General features: G+C 46.2%; 1 long non-coding RNA gene across 1 annotated transcript; it reads left to right on the top strand.

Moving 5' to 3' along the window:
- Positions 1-1,348: 1,348 nt before the first annotated feature.
- On the top strand, positions 1,349-9,680 carry LOC310891571. Its single transcript, XR_014577633.1, has 2 exons — positions 1,349-2,876; positions 7,904-9,680. It is a non-coding gene; the product is annotated as an uncharacterized lncRNA (long non-coding RNA).
- Positions 9,681-12,339: the final 2,659 nt, after the last annotated feature.

Raw genomic sequence — 12,339 nt, 5'->3', positions numbered from 1 at the left:
GCTTAAACGGAAAGCTTCTTCCTTCCGCCCCCCTTGGCACAGCTCGATGTTGGGCACATTGTGAAGCCTGGGTGTTCTGATTTCTCGGACAGTTGATACCCAAATCCCGGAGTTACTATGTCAACTCTTGACTTTTATTTGTGTATGCCATTGTTTTGACTGTAATCTTTTCAGATGATGAAGCTGTAGGGGCGGGAGGGAGCAAAACAATTATTCTAGCGTTGTGGACCAAACATGCTGCCAGGAGTGGTGGTGCTGGGGTCAGCCCACCCGGCCTTACTTTCAATTATCAGGGATGATAAAATGGTGTGAAAAGCAGCAGCTCTGCGATACGGCTACGCTACCCCCACTCCCTTCTCTTGTGCTGTACCAAAGTTCCCCCAAGCTTTGGTTGGTGCTTTTTGCTGGTGACAGTAGGACTCCAGGGCGAGTAGTCGGGACTCTCCTGCAGTAACTGGGTCAATTAAGGGTTGGTTTAAGTGCCTCCTGGTTTTTAAAATTGCTCCCCTGAGCTGCTGGCTCTGCTGCCTGCTACAGCAAATGTTCGGGTGCCATCAGCGTCGCACTTGGGCGTGGGCACTGACCCTGCGGAGGAGAGCTGAGACTCGCGTGTATTGTGTACCCTGCCGCCAGTGATCGTTTTCCCCTAGCAGATCTATTTTGAATCATTTCCCTAAATTTTAGAGGAACTTTAGGCTCTTTGTGCTATGATTTGTGAAGCTGTAGGGGCCCTCAGGCATTTGCTGCTGGCAGAGGAAAACCGCTTGTCGAATTTGTTGTAAATACTTTCTGTTTGGACAACAACGCCTGTGTGTGTGTGTGTGCGCGTGCGTGTGTGTGCGCGTGCGTGCTTTGACGACCCCCTGCGACGCCCCAGCTCCGCGAGGGAAGCTTTGAAGCGGCTCTGGGAAAACCTCTGCGGAAGAAACCGCTGCTAGTGACTTGTGGAAAAGGGACTCCACAATCAGTGAGATTGTAAAGTAGGTATGTTTATTCAGCGCTGGGCAGCACGGGAGGTCGTGGGCATGAAGATTGATGACTCTTCCTCGTCACCGCTAGTTGACCTCTTGTCTTTGCACAGACTCAGTTGCTCCTTGGCTCTTGTCCATCTGCAGGACCAGTTTCTCCCAGTTTCTTAAGACAGGCTCACTCTCTTATTAGGAGACTGACCTTGGTAAGGGGCCCAAGGCTTCTTGCTTTAGTTAATTGGCACAATGCACCATAGTTAGCAAAGACGCTAAGTAGCATCCTAGTTTAACGCTGTCAGCGCTCTATCTCTACTTGATAAGATTCTCCTAACTCCCTCTCTCACTGGAGCCCACGCAGCCCTCCGTCCTGCCGAAGGACTTCACGGGGACTTCTGCCGGCTCCGGGTGCCCGCACACAGACAGAAATGGCTTTGAGAGAAAACAATCAGGAGGAGGAGAGCTCAGAGACTGCGGCCGGCTTCGGCCACCTTCCCCTCGCTTTCCCTCTCCGTGTTCAAACCGAGCACTGTTCTGCCGTCAACCTTCGCTGCCTCTGCCCGCGGCGCTGGGCTTTCGCGTGTGCCATTGCTCCTCTACATATTTTATCCTTCCTTTTGTAAGGAATGGTCCAGCAATTCGTGTCACTAAGGGATTTGAAGGGTTAACATCGAGGCCCGGGTCTAGGTGATAAGAGAACAAAGGGGTTTTTAGGGAAAAGTGCTGACTACTGCAGGGGATGTTGCTAGAGTTTCTGAAATCCGGCGCAGAGGCTCCCAAACGAGGAGGAAGGGGGAGATGAAGGACAATTGAAGGACAAAAGCCTGGGAGGAAGACAACCAGCATTCAGCCCGAGCAAGCCCCGAGAGACCACCAGAGACTGGTACGCAGGCGCCCCTGGGAGGGGTTTCGGATTCCGGAAACCAATTCTAATAACCCTGCCTCTTCTCGAAGTAGTAATGAATATGTATTAGCCTGGGAGCATCAAAACCAGCCGCCTAACGTAACAGGTGTGCGTCCTGGGGGAGCAGAGACTCCCGGTGATTAGGGAAGCTGAGGCGATTCCAGATAAGAAAGGGTTAAGAATGAAACTATTAAAGGAGAACAGAACATTAGGTGTAGGGCAGGAAACAGATGTACGGACAATGTATCTCGAAATAGGACATATATGGGCAATATATCTCGAACAAGACATTGGAATCCAAGATAAGAAAATAATGAGCAGAAGATTCGAAGAAAAAACAGTCCTTGCGGTTAGGAAGAAAGCTAAATCAGCAGAATCCTGACCAAGGGTGAAAAGTACACTGTGAGGAAGACTTATGGCCTTCCTCTCTGAGACCACCGACCACAGCTCGACGACCCCTGCCCAAGACCACTGAGAGGATCTGCGCAGGCGCAGGACACAAAAAACTGATTAGCATGAGAAGCGAGAGTAGGCGGGGTTAGATAATGAATATGTATAGGCGTTAATAAAATATTAATCACTGTGATGTATAAATTTGGGACGGCTTTTCACTTCGGGATGCACGATAGGCGGAAAGATCCCCCGTGCATCCGGCGCCGTCAATAAAGAATAAATCACTTAAAGAAATTGGATTTATGATCTTTGAATCAATCTGGCGACCCAGATGGGACTTCTTCTCTGTCGGACCGCAGGACCCGCTGGGAACAGGACTCCCTAGGGTACCCCCGGGATTTCCCGGAGGGACTCCTCGACTCAACGGATCACTGCGGAGGCAGACACGGACCCCATCATTGTAAGTGATTATATTCTTTATTTTGGTTTATTTGGTTGACCGGTCAATTGGGGTCGTCTGTAAGTCGGAAAGTAAAAGTTTTCTGCAGGACGGCATTTGGTTTTTTGGAAAGCACTCAGTTGCTGTTGGGAAACAAATAACCTTTGCATGCGAGGTTAGTGTTACGTTGTGTTTAAATGTGGAACTTGACCTTGGCTATTGTCTTTGGGATTTTGATTGTACACTTTATAACGTTACTAGGATCTTGGTGTTATTGTGGAAAGCTGCCGGCTTGTATTGTGTAACAAGAAACATTCTGAACTGTAACATGGGGGGGCAGCAGAGTAGTGGGATTCCAAAGAAAAGCCCGTTGGGATGTATCTTGAGTCATTGGAAAAATATAGGGGGATCCCCCGGTGGAACTGAAAATAAGAAAACGTTGATAAAATATTGTAATCAATGGTGGCCACTTTATAAGTTGGATTGTGAGGGAAATGGCCACTGAATGGAACCTTAAATTATAATACTTTACTACAGTTAATGTTGTTTCTAAGGAGAGAGGGAAAGTGGGATGAGGTGTCATACGCAGATATGTTTTTCACTTTGAGAAACCACCCGGAATGGCAGAAGGAGTGTGGAATTAACTTAGCCCCACAGGATCCTTTGATCCTGGCAATAGAAAAGGATATGAAGAAGGAAGGGGCAGGAAAAATGAAAAGATGTTGTTCGGCGTGCAGTATCGGGCAGAGATGTTTGAAATTGAATGAGTCAGAGGAGAGAATGGAGGATTATGTCCTCCCGCCCCAGATAATAGAACAAGGCGTGGGGGCGAGACCAGGAAACGGCAGAATAGATAAGAAAAATGAGAGTTGGGGGAATGGAGACTTTACCCCGATCACGGCTCAAACCCGAAGTAAGGTCGGGCCCGTTATTCAAGCCCCGTTACGACAGGCTATGGGGGCTAACGGACCAGCTCGGATAAAAGTACCTTTCACAACTGCCGAGTTAGATTCACGGAAGGAAGCTGTGAAAGGATACCGGGATGATCCAGAATCAGTGGCCCGGAGGTTTGAGCTGATTGGAAAGAATTTAGATCCCGATTGGAAAGATATAGAGATAATGCTGGCAGCATTATCGGAAACTGGAAAAGCAACTGGTAATTAAGAATGCACAAACTCAAGTACAGACCCAGGTAACGTCAGTTTTACCTGGAACTGTGGAGGTATATGTGCCCAGAGTGGACCCAAACTGGGACTATAATGATGAGGGTGATTATAGGTTATTAAAAAGATATCAGGAATGGATTAGGATCGCCTTGGAAAGTGCGATACCAAAGTCTGTAAACTGGTCTAGGTTATATACCATAAAACAGGGGCAAACTGAGACCCCGTCAGAATTTCTCGATCGGCTAAGGACAGCAATGCAAAAATTTACAACGATAGACCCCTCTTCTGAGGAAGGTAAAGTCCAGCTAGTATCATTGTTCTTGGGTCAGTCTGCGGACGATATAAGGCGGAAGCTTCAGAAAATGAAAGAGCCGGATGTGAGAGATTTAGAAAGGCTGGTGGAAGAGGCATGGAGGGTATTTAGGAATCGAGAAGGGAATGAGAAACAAAGGCTGGGTAGGGCTATTGCTGCGGCAACTGTTGCGGCCTTACAGAGGCAAGAAGAACCTTTTCGGGGAAAAGGAAGAGGGAATGGGATAAGGGGAAGGTCAGTAAAGCCTCCCCTGAGACCGAATCAGTGTGCATATTGTAGGGAAGTGGGTCATTGGAAAAGGGAATGTCGGAAACAATGGGAGAAGAACAGGTTGATGGTAGCTAGTGTATCTCCCGACCAATGAAGTGGACCGGGGGATTCTACCCTAGCAGATCCGCTGGTTAAAATTAAGCTAGGGAAATCAGGACAGGAAGTGGAGTTTTTAATTGACACAGGAGCGACTTATTCTGTGTTAAACCAGAAATTGATACCAGAGGATGAGGATTTTGTGACGGTGATAGGAGCTACAGGCCAGCACGAGAAAGCCTTTTTCCTAAGGCCTTTAAAATATAAGTTAGGGAAACAGATGGGAATACATAGGTTTTTATATTTACCAGGATCCCCGAAGTCTTTGCTGGGGCGAGATTTACTAGAACAATTAGAAGCGGAAATTGTCTTTGAAAAAGGGAAGGTGGGGTTAAAGGTGAGAGAAGAAAAGCTGATAACCGTGCTAAGCTTAACGCTGATACAAGCAGACCCCATCGGTAAAGTACCTTCGGAGATTTTAGACCAAGTTTACCCAGGAGTCTGGGCTACTGACATCCCTGGGCGAGCCAAAAATGCAGCCCCGATAGTGGTGAGATTAAAGCCAGGGGAAAGGCCAGTTAAGATTAAGCAATATCCCCTAAGATTAGAAGACAGGAAAGGAATTAAGGGGATAGTGGATAAGTTTTTAAAACATGGACTGCTGGTTGAGTGTGAATCTGAAATATAATACTCCTATACTACCAATTAAGAAGCCAGATGGGAAGAACTATAGATTAGTGCAGGATTTAAGAGCTATAAATAAGATCACTGAAGATATACACCCTGTGGTAGCCAACCCGTACACATTACTGACTAAATTAAAAGATAATTTAGTTTGGTTTACCGTACTGGATTTAAAAGATGCCTTCTTCTGCCTGACTTTAGCCCCAGAAAGTCAGAAGCTTTTTGCTTTTGAATGGGAAAATCCAGACTCAGGACGAAAGGCTCAATTGACCTGGACCGTATTGCCGCAGGGATTCAAAAACAGCCCCACGATTTTTGGGAATCAACTAGCAAAAGAGCTTGAGGTTTGGGAGGCCCCAAACACCGAAGGAGTTCTGCTGCAATACGTTGATGACCTTTTGATAGCCACTGAGAATAGGAGCAGCTGCATGCAATGGACGATAAGTCTCCTTAATTTTCTGGGTTTGAATGGGTATCGAGTCTCTCAACAGAAGGCTCAGCTGATTCAGTCACGTGTAACTTACTTGGGGTTTGAGATTTCAGGGGGACAAAGGGAGTTAGGAACAGAACGGAAAGAAACTATCTGCCGTACCCCAGAACCACAGACCATTAAGGAATTACAAACTTTTCTAGGGATGACAGGTTGGTGCCGTCTATGGATTAATAATTATGGACTAATTGTAAAACCCCTATATGACCTCATCAAGAATAACCAATCGAAATTGGTCTGGACGGGGGAAGCACGGGCTGCCTTTAAGAAGCTTAAATTGGAGTTAATGCGAGCACCAGCTTTGGGTCTACCGGACTTGTCTAAACCCTTTTGGTTGTACTCCTATGAGAGACAAGGGATGGCTCTGGGGGTGCTGGCACAGAAGCTGGGCCCCTACAGGAGAGCTGTGGCCTACTTCTCTAAACAACTGGATGAAGTAAGTAAAGGTTGGCCGGGTTGCCTTCGAGCGGTGGCCGCTGTCATCATGAATATACAGGAGGCTCGGAAGTTCACTATGGGACAGAAGATAACCGTGCTGGTATCACACACTGTCTCGGCAGTCTTGGAGCAGAAAGGGGCACACTGGTTATCCCCTCAAAGATTTTTAAAATACCAAGCAATACTGGTGGAGCAAGATGACGTAGAAATTGTGGTTACTAACATTGTGAACCCAGCTTCTTTCCTTAGTAACGCTCCTGACGAGCCAGTGGTCCACGATTGTATCGAAACTATGGAAACTGTGTATTCTAGCCGACCAGATCTCAAGGAGGAGCCCTTGGAAGACGCGGACGAATCATGGTATACTGATGGAAGCAGCTTTGTGAAACAAGGACAACGCAAAGCAGGGTATGCGGTGACGACCACTCAACAGGTAATTGAGTCGAAACCATTACCCCTTGGGACGTCTGCTCAGAAAGCAGAAATAATTGCCCTTACGCGGGCATTGGAACTAGCAGCAGGAAAGAAAGTAAATATCTGGACAGACTCTAAGTATGCATTTGGTGTGGTGCATGCACATGGGGCTATCTGGAAGGAACGAGGATTATTAACGGCCCAAGGAAAACAAATAAAATATGCTGAGGAGATTTTGAAGTTGTTGGAAGCGGTAAAGCACCCAGAGAAGGTGGCTGTTATACATTGCCGGGGACACCAAAAAGGAACCGCTGACTTCGAGGTAGGGAACCGATTGGCTGACCAAGAAGCAAAAAGGGTGGCCGGATTGGCTGAGGCAGAAGCGCTCACTTTAATACCAGACGGTAAAATACAAACTTTAGGTGAAGGACAGGAACCTAGGTACACACGGGAAGATCAAAAGTTAATTGGGGACCTGGGAGGAAAAGCAAGGAGTGATGGATGGGTATACCTGAAAGATAATAGGGTTGTACTACCCTCTAATTTAATATGGCCTATGGTCATGGCAGAACATAATAAGACTCATTGGGGAGCAGACACCTTATATAAAAATCTGAGTCGAGTCTTGGTGGGAAGAAATCTGTATACTACGGTAAAACAAGTAACCCAGCAATGCAGTATTTGTTTGCATCATAACCCTAATACAGAAAATAGGGTAAAGTTCGGAATAATCAGTAAAGGAAACTATCCAGGACAACAATGGCAGATAGATTTTTCAGAACTGCCAAGAAAAGGGGGGTATCGATACTTGTTGGTTTTGACAGATACTTTTTCCGGGTGGCCGGAGGCTTTTCCCTGTCGAACCAACAAGGCAAGAGAAGTGGTTAAGGTTTTACTGAATGAGATAATACCGCGTTTCGGAATTCCGGCAGCAATGTCCTCAGATAGAGGCTCTCATTTTTGTGCGCAAATAGTTCAAGAAGTAAGTAAGGTCTTAGGGGTAGACTGGCAACTCCATACCCCTTACAGACCACAGGCAAGCGGACAAGTGGAAAAGATGAATCATCTAATCAAACAACAAATAGCCAAAATAGGGCAAGAGACTAATTTATCATGGCCTCAGTCTCTCCCTTTGGCTTTACTTAGAATTAGAGTAAAACCACGGACAAAGGAAAATCTAAGCCCTTTTGAAATATTATACGGAAGACCCTATCAGTTTTTGTTCAGCGGGGAGGACCTGACGCAACTGGGGTCGGGATACTTGTATAATTATTTAATAGGACTCCAAAAACAGTTGGATCAAATATCTAAAGTTGTCTCAGGAACCAGGGCTAGAGGGCTGGACCAACCAATCCACCCCTTTAAACCTGGGGATTATGTGTATGTAAAAGCATTTGCAGGTCGCCCTTTGGAAGAAAAGTGGACGGGACCATACCAGGTGCTGCTGACAACACATACCGCCATCAAGATTAAGGAGCAAACGGCCTGGATCCATTATTCGAGAGTGAAGAAAGCTCCAAAAGCCCCCTGGAAAGTAACGCTGGGTGACGGTGAACTGAAACTAAAGTTCAGTCAAGCGAAATGAAGACACTATGGTCAGGAGTATTTAGTAATGTAGTTAGCAGAAATTTAGTTAACAGAATTGTTTTATTTCTGTGGCTTATAGTTGTAATTGTGATTCAAGAATTGGAAGGTGCTTCTATGATGATAGAGAATGGTGGGTGGCCTTGGTCTGAAGCCGTAACCACAGAGGATAAGAGCATTAATGGAAAGTTAGCTGTTGTGGTTATTTGGCGAACAAATGGTGATCATTTACATGCATTATCAGAATGGCGAAATTTAGGGGAAGGGTGGATACACCAAAGAACTGTAGGGGACGAAATTGAAATAGGGTGCCGTATGATTAATGGAACAGCCCACGAGAAAGCAACGGGGATTTTAGTAAAACCGACTTCCAAAAGTGGCCAACAAGAAGGTTGTATCCGCCCAGGTAAATTAGATTGTTGGTATAATTTTATATTAACACAGACTGTAGCAGTTAACTGTTTTTGGACTAATAATGGTCAAAAGCTCGAGATCAAGGAAGGCGAGAGCCTCATGATAAATTTTACAATATATGCTATACTTCCTACAACAGTGAGACCCCCTATTGCACTTCCTTCCCCTACAACCTATGCCCAAGCCCCAGTCAAGCTGGAACCCAAAATTTATGAAACAGGCCCATATGTAGTAAGGAACACAGGCCAACAACAATTGTTATTTAATCCAGAATGGTCTCTCAAGCGTGTTGAATTGCTAATACAAATTAACATCTCAGCAGTTCAACCAGCCTGTTCTCCTTTCCTAAAGACATCATTAGAAGGCTGGACAATATGGTCACAAAAGCAAGTACACCTCAGGGGCAGAACACAAAGAGACTTAACTGGAATGCTAGGAACAGGATTAGGAGTTTTAAATGGAATTGATTCAGAAATACTAATGAATAAGCTAGCCACAGCAACAAGCGATTTGACAAAACTAAAACAGCCCCTGCAATCATCCTTACTGGCATTGGGAACTAGCCAATGGCAAGTTTCAAAGGTGTTACCAATATGGGAAAAGGCTGAAGACCAGGACCACAGACTAATAATAGATGCACTTAGTATGGCGCAAGATAATGTATCTTTAGCTCTTAGTTGTATACAGGTACAGTTATGGATGCAGGCAACGGCTGCCTTGATCATTAGGGAAGGAAGTGAAGGCATTTTTCCGGCTGAAGTCCGAAAGATTGTTTGGGACAATGCCAATGATTTTGAAAAGAAGTTCCAATCTTGGTGGACTCTGGTAAATTTTACCTATGATCCCATTATTAACATGGCTACTGCCTTTGTGCTTACTATACGTAATGCTACAGTTTATGTTATCCACCCCATTGTTGCACTAGGGTTAAATCATGAGGAAACAGTGCTCTATCCTTCGGAGCATAGAACCTGGGCCCGGATGAAGAACGGGAAATGGCAGTCTGTGAATCTAGAATCATGTGTTACCCGGGAACAACAAGGATTTATTTGTGAGAGCAACACAATTGATGCTCAGGATGTCTGTCTTGACACTGAGCAAGGTGTTTGCCACTTTGAAATTCATCCAAATACTAGTCAAAAGACTGTGCTTGTATATATTGGTCAAGGCTGTGTGTGTTTAAGGACTGCTTGTGCTTTTGTAGAAGTAGATGAGGAAAACATAACTCTACCTAGCAAAAATCACTCTAACTTTTGTATTTGTAACTTTGTTAGAATCATCGGGTGTGATTTTTTATATTCAGCACCAGTGGTATCCCACCAGTTGATCAAGTCCAACAACACAATGTATCACAAGTTATTACCCACACCTATTGGGATGAACCTCACGCTAGTGAAGCAATTACTTAAACACCAAGACCTGATCAAAATTTTAAAAGGCATTCAGGAAGATGGAGAGAAGACTTTAATCACTGTCCACCATGATACAAAAGAAATAAACAGAGTTTTGCAAAGAGTAAAACAAGACACAGATCATAGCTGGTGGGACAAACTCTTTGGATGGTCGCCAACTGCAACTGGGATTTTGAACACATTGTGTCACCCAATTATTGTTCTATTGATGTTAGTTGGTATAAGTTTAATATTATCTTTTGTAATACTTGTTTGGAATTGGAAATTGTTACAACGAATGGCAATATTAGCTTCCCTGACGAGAGTACATGGCAAGGTATTGAGGGATACATATCGTAGAGGCTGGGAAGAAGAATTTTTGTATTCGGAAAGGTCTCTACCGACATAGAGGAAATATAGAAACAAACAAAGGTTCTGTATAAGATTAGTAAGGATAACATTTCATGGGGCTTTGAGGAAATATGGAATAAGCTAACCTCATGGTTACCCAATTTTCAATAGTTAGAACAAGTTTTTACTGATCTGGTTATGTTATTGGCAGTAGGAATATTTGTATGTATGTTACTGCGATACTGCTAATGATAAGGGCATGCAATGCAAAAGAATTTGCATGGGGAAAAGAAAAGGGGGGATTGATTAGGGAAGCTGAGGCGATTCCAGATAAGAAAGGGTTAAGAATGAAACTATTAAAGGAGAACAGAACATTAGGTGTAGGGCAGGAAACAGATGTACGGACAATGTATCTCGAAATAGGACATATACGGGCAATATATCTCGAACAAGACATTGGAATCCAAGATAAGAAAATAATGAGCAGAAGATTCGAAGAAAAAACAGTCCTTGCGGTTAGGAAGAAAGCTAAATCAGCAGAATCCTGACCAAGGGTGAAAAGTACACTGTGAGGAAGACTTATGGCCTTCCTCTCTGAGACCACCGACCACAGCTCGACGACCCCTGCCCAAGACCACTGAGAGGATCTGCGCAGGCGCAGGACACAAAAAACTGATTAGCATGAGAAGCGAGAGTAGACGGGGTTAGATAATGAATATGTATAGGCATTAATAAAATATTAATCACTGTGATGTATAAATTTGGGACGGCTTTTCACTTCGGGATGCACGATAGGCGGAAAGATCCCCCGTGCATCCGGCGCCGTCAATAAAGAATAAATCACTTAAAGAAATTGGATTTATGATCTTTGAATCACCGGCGCATCCAGCGCTGCTTGCTTGCCTCTATTCGTTTAATAAATTGTAAACTTTGATTGTAATCCTATTTGGATTTATAACAGCCATTTATAACACTTTCTATATTTGTATTTTATTTAAGGCTGTCTTGCCCCCCTCCCCCCCCAGCCTCGCTGCTCGCCAATAAAGCTGGCGCAGGGGCTAAAGGATTTGAAGGGCCTGCTTGTACACCTAAGGGATTTGAGGGCCTGCTTGTACACCTTTGGGGACTGCCTCTTTTGGGGGGGGGGGTGGTGTTAGGAGCTGCTTGTATACTTTTTTAGGCATTCCTCTGAGAGGGGGTTGGGAGCTTCGTGTATACTGGGGGGGGAGGGCCTCCCTCGAGGTGGAAGGGGAGGGGTTGGAGCGTTTCTACACTGTAGGGGCCTGCCTGTACACTTTTGGGGCCTGCCTTGGAGGGGTTGGGAACTGCTTGTACACCTTTGGGGCCTGCGTCTGCGCGGGGCGGGGGGGGTTGGGGAGTTGGAGCTGGTTTTAACCTTTCGGGCTTGCATCTGGAGGGGGTTGGGGCCTGCCTTTGGGGGGCTGGTTGTGAGCTGCTTGTATACTGTAGGGGCCTGCTTGTACACCTTTGGGGCCTGCGTCTGGGGGGGGGTGGGAGCTGCTTGTACACTGTTAGGGCCTGCCTTGGGGGAGGGGTTGGGGCATGTGCCTTGGGGGCATGGGGTTGGGAGCTGCTTCTACGCTGTAGGGGTCTGGGTCTTGGGGGGTTGGGGCTGTTTGTACACCTTTGGGGCGTGCCTCTGGGGAGGATGGGGAGTTGCTTGTACACCTTTGGGGCCTGTGTCTGGGGGGGGGTTGGGGCCTGTGCCGGGGGGGTTGGGAGCTGCTTGTACGCTCTAGGGTCCTCTGGCAGGCTTTGGGGCCTCCCTTTGAGGGGGGCAGTTGGGAGCTGGTTGTACACCTTTGGGGCCTGAGTCTGGGGTGTGGGGGCTGGGGCTGAGGCCTGGGGCCTGGGGCATGCATCTGGGTGGTGGTGGTGGGGGGTCCAGTTCATGGGGGGGGTGGGTTGGGAGCTGCTTGTGGACAGTTGGGGTCTGCATCCGGGTGTGGCTGGGGCCTGCTTGTAGACTTCTGCAGCCTGTGTCTGGTGTTTGGGGGCTTTTCTGTAGTGTTTGGGGATTGCATTTTGGCTTTGGGATGTGTCTAGAGCTTCTGGGGCCTAGCTGT

This window comes from Anser anser (genome assembly GCF_964211835.1).
Source record: "Anser anser genome assembly, contig: HAP1_SCAFFOLD_152, whole genome shotgun sequence".
In the NCBI taxonomy this organism is placed as follows: domain Eukaryota; kingdom Metazoa; phylum Chordata; class Aves; order Anseriformes; family Anatidae; genus Anser; species Anser anser.
The sequence above is the reverse complement of the archived record's forward strand: the minus strand, read 5'-3'. Positions and strand labels throughout refer to the sequence as shown.